This window comes from Peromyscus leucopus, unplaced genomic scaffold, assembly GCF_004664715.2.
Source record: "Peromyscus leucopus breed LL Stock unplaced genomic scaffold, UCI_PerLeu_2.1 scaffold_346, whole genome shotgun sequence".
Classification (NCBI taxonomy): domain Eukaryota; kingdom Metazoa; phylum Chordata; class Mammalia; order Rodentia; family Cricetidae; genus Peromyscus; species Peromyscus leucopus.
Genome location: NW_023505229.1, coordinates 2,890 through 14,815, shown reverse-complemented (window position 1 = coordinate 14,815; position 11,926 = coordinate 2,890). Strand labels below are relative to the sequence as shown.

The 11,926-nt window shown below is 36.7% G+C and overlaps 1 pseudogene; it reads right to left on the bottom strand.

Moving 5' to 3' along the window:
- Nucleotides 1-8,088: 8,088 nt before the first annotated feature.
- LOC114697484 lies at nt 8,089-11,126 on the bottom strand (annotated as a pseudogene).
- Nucleotides 11,127-11,926: the final 800 nt, after the last annotated feature.

Genomic DNA, 11,926 nt, shown 5'->3' with positions numbered 1-11,926 from the left:
AACCCATAAGTAACACTAGGAAGATTTCTTTGATTGTCTACTCACTCATTCAACAAACATGTATGTGGAATCCATAACCTCTCCAGCAATATAGTAAATCTCAGAGATAATAGAATGGTGAAAAACTTAGCTATCATGTGAAATAATTTAATGGTACAGGAAACTGGAGGCACGCAAAATGCCTATGAGTACAATTTTAAGAGCTTTGTAAAATCATTTCATCCTGTTAATTGGGTCTTCTCTTTCTTTCAGTTGGGTTAAGAGTCTGTAAATCTTGTTTAAGAACCAGCTCTTGGATTCTATGATTCTCTGTGTTTGTTTTCATTGAGTATGCTCATGTTCCTTTCTATTTTTCTTTCATCAAATAAACTTGTCTTTGTAACAGATGGAGACCATTACAAAAAACCACAACTAATCAAAATGCAGAGTTGTGGAGTCCAGTTGCAATTGATACAACACAAGTCCTGCACTCAAGGCTCAGGGATCATCATGGAAGAGAGGACAGAAAAATCATATAACTAGAGGAACAGGGAGTTTGTTGTGAGACTGCATCTCCTAGAAATGTCAGAAGCTACATCCATGAATCCTCACCAGTGTGGCATGAACTGAGCAAGTGGGACACCAGTAGACTTACTAATGTGGAAAAGGGAAAGCTCCTGCCGCCTCAACCATACATAAGAACTATACAACACTAAGGAATGCTGAGAGCAGGAGAAATACACAACTGGATGCCAAATGGTCATCCCTGCAAACGCATGCAAACAAGTGATATTGTATGCCCTAAGCAGGTTGTATTTATATATTTAGGAATCCACATATTAAATAGAAAGAGGCCATGAATTTGAAAGAGAGTGGGTGAGAAGAAAGGGAACATTGAAATGATGCAAATATATTTATAATCTCAAATAAATAAAAAATTAAAAACTAATTTATGATTTCTATTCAAACTTCCATATGATGTGCTATAAACTAATCAACACTGTCCTAAAAAAATAGAAAATTTAAAAGCTCCAAAAGAATTCCTTGTGGTTACTAAGAAAAATATGCTTTTTTAAAAAAATTAGGCTTTATGAAATAAGCACAATGAGAATATACTGTGAAGTGGGAACATATGTGATGCTTTTCACAAATTAAAATTTAGACAGGAAAAAACCCAAAAGAACGGGAAGTGGCAATAGACACCTGCATTCTCATTACTTGGGAGGCAGAGGCAGGAGGCTTACTATTAGTTTGAGTCCAGACTATGCTCCATAGTGAGCTACAGCCAGCTGGGCTGTATAGAGAGACTCTTTGAAAAGGACAAATCACAACAGCTGAAAAAAAAATGACACTCAGCTGTTCATAGATTTATAAGGGCAAGATCAAAATTAGGATATTTATGGGGTCATTTAAAGACAAAAATATGATATTTCATATACAATTTATGCAAAGATAAAGCCTAGGCAGAGGACAACTTGGACATTTTAGGGTAATTAAATATATACTTTTAAAATGAGAAAAGAATTATGTGGAAAAATTAGAATAAGAAAGAAAAAGGGAAATTAGATCATTGAATGTGGCAGGAGATGAAGTCGGCCAGTGAGGCTGAACATTATGATAGAGAGGAAGAAATGGCAGAAAAGAAGTTTAAGGGTGCACTTTTAAAAAAAGCAGCACCCCCAAATAACCCTCTGTCAGCATCCCAGCAGAGCTGTGTCATTTTAGGCTAACACACTGCAGTCCCCAGTCTCGTATACACTGCTGTAAGAAGGGAGCCCTCTCAAGTTATTACAGATGAGTTTTCATGCGGCTTTCCTGACACAGTATCAGGAGATTTTATTCATACAAGGATGAAGGTTTTGTGGATGAATAATATAATTTCCTTAAACCTGAGTCATTATCCAAGGAGGATTAGCTTGAATCTGTGGCAGCAGGAGACAGGATAAGAAAAAAGCGTGGGTAGGAGCGAGACAGTATGCAGGAATGGCCGCATATATAGAAGAAGGGGAGAAGTATGACTGAGCCGTATTTCCCCTTTCATAATTCCTAAAAGCCAAAGGAGATAAAATAACATGCATAGTAAATATCAGGGTATTTAGTAACTTACTTCCTTTTTGCCTTCAGATCTTCAGATTTCCTGAGTAGCTCACATCCAAATCTGAGAACTAGTCATGTAAAGACTTCCACAGGGAGACACTTGGTTCTGAGTGCTCCACCACATTTACACCCTCCTGGACCGAGTGTGTCCTCTTCTGTGACTATTGCCATCAGAGGTACTCTGCTTTGAGGGTGACTAGTTCTGTCTTTATTTATATGAAATTGAACACATTTTAGAATAGATTAATAATAACTTGACATTCAGAAAGATTGAAAAAAAATGTTATGTTCATTGTTAAATGATGAAATTCCTGAACCAGAGGACTGAAAATGTTCTGAGACTGTTCCTTTTATTTCTCTACCTGGGACATAACATTTCCCTCAGTTTACAAGGTTTGAAGATTAGTTTATTTACTGTTTTGTTTTTGTTATTTTGTTAATATAGTAATTCTGAAGTTCTTCTTTGCATAAATGAAACATCTCTCTCTCTCTCTCTCTCTCTCTCTCTCTCTCTCTCTCTCTCTCTCTCTCGTTTTGTTTTTTCGAGACAGGGTTTCTCTGTGTAACTTTGTGCCTTTCCTGGAACTCACTCTGTAGTTCAGCCTAGACTCGAACTCACAGAGATCCACCTGACTCTGCTTCCGAGTGGTGGGATCAAAGGTATGCACCACCACTGCCTGGCCGTTTCTTTCTCTTAATAGAGCCAATGTGTACTTAGTTCTCCTGCTGTGGACATGAAGAATTGCCCATGAATCTATGCTCACTTCTGCTATGGACTCTGCTAAGAACTTGCCTGTGAGTCTTTCGGTAGTTAATATCCTTAACATTGGTAAAAACAAATCAATTCTCTGTACCTTTAAGTTTTTAAATTGTTTTTTTTAATGATTAAAAAAACCCCTACTACATGTGTACAGTATTTGGTCATACTCCCCAGGCCACTGGCAGGTGTTTCATGTTCCAGTGAACGGCCACACACCCTGTGAATGCGGCTCCCCACTCTTTAGAGTTAATCCTCTGGGTTCCTTTGGTTTTTCCTCGTAGCATTCATTTTCTGTCCACCTTTCTGTGTTGCTGCTGCCCAATGACCCCAGTTTCTCCTTGAGTTAACCTAGAAAAATTATGATAAATGTTTCAAAAAATAGAAATGATGAGATTGATAAGTTGAAAATTAAACATTATATATTTTTTACTTTTCTAGCCCTTTTTCTTTCTTCCAGCATGCAATTTTAGCTGATCCTACAGGATTTTAGCTTGGAGTAAATTAATACCTTCGATAATTTTCTTTTAAGCACATTTTCAATCACTCTATTACCACATTTCTTACAGGACATTTTTTTTTTATTATTATTTTTTTAAATTGCACTTGTCACTTACGAATTTTCTTTTCATATCTTAGCTCCTCTCTACAGAAAAGTAAACAACAGACTTGTTTGAAAGAGATAAGGATATTTGTCTTCATTTTCAGTGATAATAATTTCCCTAAAGAGACAGGGATACAGTTACTAGCCTGCATCCTAGTCCAGTCCTGAACTGAACCAGGATGAGGACTATACTGCAGTGCACCTTAGACGAATCTTGATTCTCTAAGTGACTTCAGTGAAGATTTCTTCTTGTCTCTGTAACCACAAAGATTCACAGTCACTCTTCTGATCATCATTCCTCCCATCATCCATTTCTTCCTTTCCACAAGCCAAACCTTAATTAATGTATGCAAAAAGCAAACTGTTACCCAGGTCTTCCTTGTTGCTGAAGCTTATTTAGCATAATGTCTTCCTGTTGTGAACTTCATGGCCTCCCTCCTTTGTGGCTACTTGCAGGCTATTACTTCAAGCACAGAGGCATACAAAATGTTTTTATAAAAAGAGAACTCAGCTAATTCACTGTGGGAGGATAGTGACCAAACCAAGCTATAATGATGAGGTCCTGCAAAACTAGAGTCAATTAGTCAAGGAAATTGTCTTCTACAACATATTCATTGTGGTCAAGGCAACAAGGGGAATGTTGATAATGGGTCACAGGAGGGCAAGATGGCACCAGGGTCTGCACAGAAACCAATTTCTACCATTTGTCATGATGAATCCAAGTATTTCTAGACACCTTGTAATATTGTTTCCAAGAAATTCATAGAAATGATGTCAACATCTTGAAAACAGAATTTTCTTTGTACATTCATGAATTACACAAATTAAAACCATTACAAGAATATTTTAAATGATCTTAAAATGACTTTTATAAATTATGAGTTTAATACATTGTGAGAAGTGTGTAAGTACACTTTGTCTAACTCAATTTGTGTCTTGTAGGGCAACTTTGTCCACTATTAAGGGTATCCAGATCATATTTGTTGCATTTAACAAGTGAGTTTTTGCCGTTCAAATGCCTTCAATATTCCTCACTGTACCTGCTATTTGGAGGCAGGAATAATATGACCATAGAGAACATACTTATTCTGTTTAAAAATCTATGATGCCTACAAGCCACAGGAACCAGCAGCCTGGCATGATAACCCTAAGGGCGCAGTAATGGCGCACATGTCTCAGGTGGTAACCAAAAGATCTCTAATTGGAGACAGAGCTTTAAATTAATAGTGAGGAAATGAGCCAAGAGAAGAGTACAAGGAGACATTATGTACACATTTTTCCTCAATATTCAATCAAATTGAGATGAAGTTGAAATTAACCTTTGCTTGTACTCAAAGTATCCGAGCCATAATATTTAGAAATTATAATAAGTTCATAGATAAATTGGGAAAAGATTGATTATCTAAGTAGCATGGGAGAATGCAGGTGACATAAGAAGTCACCTCTTCGCTTTAAAAGTTGTTAGAACAAATTCTCTTTATGTGATCATTATCAACATGACATCATATGGTTGTTATGGACCCAAATATTACCCAATAAAGAGTTTTCTTTTCTTGAGTATTCCTTACAATATCCAGAGGCCAAGTTTACTTATGATGAAAAAATTCAGAGAAGCTCAAGTATGTCAATGAAGTTTGAAATGTCCAATGTTCTAAAAACTTACAGCTATGGAAAGAACCAGATTAAACACTGTCAGATGAAACTCAGAAGACATGCTAAGTATGACATGGTATCTAGTATTGAACTTGGACAGAAAATAGATACAAATGAAAAAAAAAAACAACCAAAGATGAGTGAAATCTGAATAAACTGTGGTGTTTAGAGTAATGTTATTGTCTTAGTGACCAGAAAGTATGCCAGGAAAATGAATGTTAGCATCAGGGGAATCTGAGTTTAGTTTAGATAAAAGTCATAAGGACACTCTGCACCAACTTTGAGTGTTTATGAATCTGAAGTAATTTCCTAATAAGGCTTAAAAACAAAAATAAGCCAAAAAAGTAACATCTATCTGAATATCCTTAAAAAACTGAGCGAAAGCCAATGTGAATATTTGTTGGAATTCAATATTTGAATAACATGAAAAACACAAGGAGAATAATATACGTGGTCATGTCAGTGAAACAGCGGTTGGACAACACACCAGACTGCCTAAGGAAGTGTGATCTGGAATGACAAACGAGAGCAGCTGAGCAGCATAGCTCAATGTTTGGACTGTCCATGTGTTACTTTAATCACTGTGGAGCAAATACTTAGGATTGGGACTTAATAAGGAATTTATAACTTATTTTGAAGCATAGAACTCTACGATCTATTCTAAGTCAGTAGTTTTCTAAGAAACTGCACTGTTTGCAGAGTCTTCAACTCAAAGGAACTTTTCTTCCTTCTCTGTGATATGGGAGCTGGGTTTGCCAACTTTCCATTCTTGGCAGTTCTCCTTTCAGAGTCTATTACAGTGGTTCTCACCCTTCCAATGCCACAGTTCTTTAATACAGTTCCTCATGTTGTGGTGACTCCCAACCATAGAATTATTTCATTGCTACTTCATAACTATAATTTTGTTATTGTTATAAATCATAATGAAAATTTCTGATATATGACTTCTGTGGAGTTTGTGATTCACAGTTTGAGATCCACTGTTCTATTACAACTATACGTCACCCCAGTTTCCTTGATTCCATTCCAAAGGAACAGTCAAACCTTCCTCAGAGACATGAACTGGGCGTGGCCCTCTGCCTCAGGGTTGTGTTCTTCCCTGTAGATCTTTCTTTAAGCTGACACACTGGCATCACCAGACAGCCCAATCCACCTGTCCTTCTTCCAAGCTTTTAATCATCCTGCTGATTTAAGTTTTAATAATTCTGATATTTTTCTCCTTATTTATTTTCCTAGCTCTAGGTGTACATTCTGTTTCCCACCTTCCTAAAAATGCTACTCCTCTGATCACAGATTTACATCTCTCTCAGATAACTACTCAACACTTGTTAAAAACAAAAAGGTCATAAATTTTGTTTGATTTTATTTGGAACATAATTAGTTTTTATTTGTGATTCTAGAATTGGGCAGCACCTTATGTGTAAAGTGTAATGAGTGGTTTGATGATCTTAGTGGAGAAAGTTAGCTTCATGAGGAGAAAAATACTGAATAAAACACGACTCAAAGGAAAAGAATGATGAGAAGAGAATGTATTCTCATTGCATTTGCTCTGTTTTTTCCTTTCCATCTCCTGACTTTTTTCCCTTTTGCTTGGAAACTGAACTGTTTAGAAGTGGAGTTTGACCAGGAAAGGCCCCATTAGCACTGTGAGCTTCTCTGGTCTGGTCTGTGCTGCTGGGAACTCATCTAAAGCAATGGCTTCCTGTGAAAATCATTCAGCATAGCTTTATGTCTAGTGAACAGTTCTTCATACTAAAATTTGTTTTTTCAAAAAAAAAATTGATGCAGTTTCATTCTTACTTGTCTTCGAGGAAGTCAGATTAGCAAATAAATGGTCGACAAGCAAGAGACTGAAGGGGCAGAAAATAAATAATAAATAATAATAAATAATAAATAAAACAATAAAAAGAAAGAAAATATATGAAGTAGAAACTACGGACTACAACCCACAGCTCCAGAGAAGCTAGGTAACAAGGAGGACCCTAAGAGGGACCCATGGATTACCCTGGGAAGGGGAAATAGATGAGATCTCCTGAGTAAACTGGGGGTGGGAGGGGCAATGGAGGGCAGGGGATGGGGGATGGGAGTTTGGGGAAATAGGATGGTTGAGTTTGAACAGGGACTGAGTGGGAGAGCAATGAGGGAGATATCTTGATAGAGGAAGACATTATGGGGACAGGGTAGAAACTTGGTGCAAGGAAAGTTCCCAAGAATCTACAGGGATGACCCCAGCTTAAACTACTAGCAGTAGTGGAGGGGATACCTGAACTGGCCTACCCTGGTGATCAGTGATCTCACTCCCCCGGGGGGAGTGAGAGGGGGGATGAGGGGGGATCTGTGGTTGGATTGCAGAATGAATAAAAAATTTCTTAATAAAAAAAGAAAAAAGAATTAAATTTGAAAATACTCTCAAGATTGAAAATATAAATATGTAAAACTCACATACTGATTTTTGCAAGTAGATTCTTTAACATTTATCACTATTGCATTCATCAATAGAGCCACAGAATGGTAAGTCTACCACAAAAAGCAACATAACATCATTGGTGAGAAATGACATGCACCAACTTTAGTTTTTCAGTGTGAATGATTTTTATTGACAAGTACTTTTATTTTATGTGTATGAGTGATTTGCCTGCAAGTATGTTTGTATACTACATGCATGTTGGTTCTAGCAGAGACCAGAAGAGATGATTTGATTAATTTAAACTGGAATTATAGATAGTTGTGAGCCTCTGTGTGTGGGTGCTGGGAATCAAACCTTGGTCCTATAAAAAACAATAAGTGTTCTGAACTACCAAGTCATCTCTCTAGCCCATCAAGTCTCTTTCAGAAACTATTTATTAGTTGGTATTTCATTTCAGTGTTTGGGTAAAGCAAGTAAGGGCATATCAAATTTTAGTACAGAAAACATTTTGGATGAATATAACATAGTAAATGCAGCAATATCCACCTGAAATTCTAGTATAATTTGTGTGCTTATATGTCTTCAATATATTTAAGAAATTTTATTGTAGTTAATAAACTGACTGCATAGTCTTCTCATTGCCACCTTCATATCTTTATTCCTAAGTGTATAAATTACTGGATTTAGAAAAGGGGTAATAACTGCATCAAAGAGGGCAAGAAATTTATCCAGCTGTGATGTTGGAAATGGCCACATGTAGAAGAAGATTAAGGGTCCAAAGAACAAAACAACCACCATGACATGAGCTGACAGAGTGGAGAGAGCCTTAGCTAAACTACCCAGAGATTTCTTTTGAACAGTCATCAAAATAAACATGTAAGAGACGATCAGAATTAAAAAGGAGGCCACAGAAAATGAACCCACTGTTGGCAGTAACCATAAATTCCAGTGCATTGGTGTCCATACAAGCAAGTTTAATAAACCGAGGAAGGTCACAGAAAAAGCTGTCTAATTCATTAGAGCCACAGAAGGGTAAGTCTACCACAAAAAGCAACTGAGTCACTGAGTGGATGAAGCCAATAATCCAAGAAGCAACTAAAAATAAAATGCACTTTTGTGGACTCATGATGGTCAGGTAGTGGAGAGGCTTACATATGGCAACATATCGATCAAAAGCCATGGCTATGAGCAACACCATCTCAGTGCCTCCAACTGCATGGATGAAAAAGATCTGAGTGATACAGCCCCCAAAAGAGATGGTTTTGTGCCTTCTGAAAAGGTCGTAAATCATCTTGGGTGCCGTGGAGGAGCAAAATATCAAGTCAAGAAAGGAAAGATTGGCTAATAGGAAGTACATAGGAGACTGTAAATGGGGGTCTGAAGTTACAGTTAGCACAATGAGAAAATTTCCCAACAGACTTGCCACGTAGAACACACAGGAAAAGAGGAAGAGGAATAGCTGGATTGTCCATGAATTGGAGAGTCCAGGAAGACAAACTCAGACACCACAGAGTGGTTTGCTGCATGCATAGCCTTTGTTGGCTGTGACAACCCTCGTGCTGTCTGAAATAGGAGAACAATGAGAAACTCTGATTTAGGACAAGCTGCATTCAACTGACAAAGTCACATGAAAGACTAACATGACTTTGTAGACAGTTTAAGTAAAATAGCAATTATTTGTCTACTGTGGAATTCTGAGAGCAGGAGAAATAGTCTTCTCCAGGTAGGAATCCCCCAGTGGGTGATCCAATACCAAATGATCAGCCCTGAAATCATATACATGCAAGTAACATTTTATAGACTGAGCAAGTTGTATTTATGTATTTTAGAATATATATGTATATCTGTAGAACAATGGAAAAAAAAGAAGCCACGAATTTGAAACAAAGCAAGGTGGGGGGGGAATACACTGAAGGGATTGGAGAGAGGAAAGTGATGTAATTATTATAATTTCAAAATATAAAAAATGAAAACATGCTTACTTCAGGTCAAATAATACAATTCTTATTCCTCTCATATATCTTTTTGTTCAAAATATACTAAGCTAATTAATTCTTCCATTTACTTGGGTAATGTATTTGCTATATTTTAATAATAAATTTTGTAGGCAAAGCTTTCAGATGACTCCAAACTAAAGGCTTTTTGGATATTAAATGTGACATTCTTAAGTGTCTGTGGTTTTCATAATTTGGAAATTCCTTAACACATATTAATATTACATTTAAGATCACACTAAATGCCTACATACACATTTCAGGCCTGGAGGTGGACATTTCTCTTATCTTTATATTCAGATGACAAGGAGATAAAAAAGGGCAGAGGATTCAGGTTTACAGCACTCACTGTGATTTGGAGAAATTAAAAAAGCCATGGACACTCTAAAGCAGATACCTTCTGACGCCCAGTGGAGGAAATAATGGAAAATACCAAATGAAAGAGACAACCAGAACGAGAGCCATGTGTCATGATCCCCACAAAGAAGTGAGAGCAAACATGTCAGCAGATGTGGTGAGGACCTGTCTCCTTGTAGGTAAAGACTCTTCAGTTCATTCACAACCAAATTAGATGCATGCCAAATATCAACACAATAGCCTTTTCTTATTGATTAGATGGGAGTTTAAATGTCATGGTTTGGGGATGGATGAAGAAGCAAGCACTGTCACACCTGATGGCAGAAAAATGAAGTGGTTAAGTTTGAAATGCCTTCTGAGTTTTTACAAAGGTGTTTGCTTTGGTTCAGCACTTCTACCTCTAAGGTTCAAAATTCCTGAGTATATTCACATGTATATTCATGTGAATAAGGTAGACAATGAAAGAACTTTTTTTTGTTATTTTGTCTAAAGCACTGTTTTCAATCTCAATGGCTCAAAAATGCCTTCAGTATGTGACATAGGATACTAGGTAAATAACTCACCTTCGAGTGTTGTAATTTTCGGTTTTTCAAGTTAGTAAAGTTTAAAAGTGGATAAGTTACTATGGTTTGTAAAAATCTGGAAAGCAGGTATGGACATTGTTGGTGGACTGTCCAGCTAATCAATGCTCTGTCTCTACTTAAATCTCAGTTCCCCAGGTTTCAAACTTTCTATTTGTTTCACAGAATGGCTCTACTTTAAAAGAGGGCAGAATTGGGAGTGAGGCTGATGCTAGGACAGAGGGTCACTCTCCTCAAACTTCAGTGGGGCCTGATATAGAAATGACAAAAAGATAGATATTAAGTCTACTTTAATCCAAAGAACAACTGTTAATCTCAAAATACTTTACATTGGTGTGGATTTTGGTTTATTAATACAAATTTAAGGTCAATTTTATTATACTATATATATTTATACTCTTGTTTAAGATACTATGTTTCTGAAACTCTTGTTTCAGATATTGTTTATGAATCTCATTTAAAAATGTAATGTATAATTAAAATACAGATTAATAGTCCTCTATGTTAATCAAACTTATAGTCATGTTATTTAAGTTTTTAAAGTATACAAAGATATATTTCAATTAGATAGGTAATCTTCAAACACTTCAAAGACCTATAGGATATGGTATTTAAAATGTTTTAAGAACTTATCTTAAGACAGTGAGACACATTTGCTCCTGGCAGCACCAATTACTTCAAAGAGGATGATGGGCATCGAAGAAACTCCTTATGGAGTTTCCTTACAATGTGGAAGGCTAGCCATTTGGGCAAGAAATTACTTTTGCCTGGACTGCTTGATAAACTGGACATGTAGGACCCATAGGTAGATGACCACTGAACTTTGCCAACGCAAGGCGAGATGGTCCTTCAGGTTCCTGCTTTGCAGAAGAAACTGCTGACATTCTGCAGGACACAGAGGAAAGAGACAGATGAACTTTGCTAATAGGTGGAATAGTCGTTCAAATTTTCTGCTTCACTGAAAAGTATGCCAGAGACTCTAGGCCTGTAGGCTGAAGATAGATGCCTCAGTGTTGTAGAGGAACTTTGGGTGACTGTCTAGGCAGCCAGATGTCTCTGTCATTTCTAAAATTTTGGAAGTTGCTTACAATGCACTTCCTGTTTACTCAGGTAGTATTATATCTTCTGGGGTCTTTGATGGAGTTGAAGACTAGATAGTTATGGTTACAGGTTTCCTTCATTATGGTACAAGATAAATTAAATATGAAACTTTAGACTTACAAAGATAGGATAGATGATAGATTATTTTCTTTAATTTTGTCAAATACAAATAGACTAAATATTATAACTGTAATTCTTGCTTGATAACTATTTTGTTATATGTAATTTTACTATGTTAAAATTAAAACCTTCCTTTTTTATTAGACAGAAAAAGGGAAGTGCTATGAGATGTAGTTCTGTATGCTGTGAATATGTGTTGCCACTATTGGTTAATAAGGAGGCTCTTTTGGCCGATGGTAAGGCAGGATAAGAGCCAGGCCTGAAATCCAAGAGAGA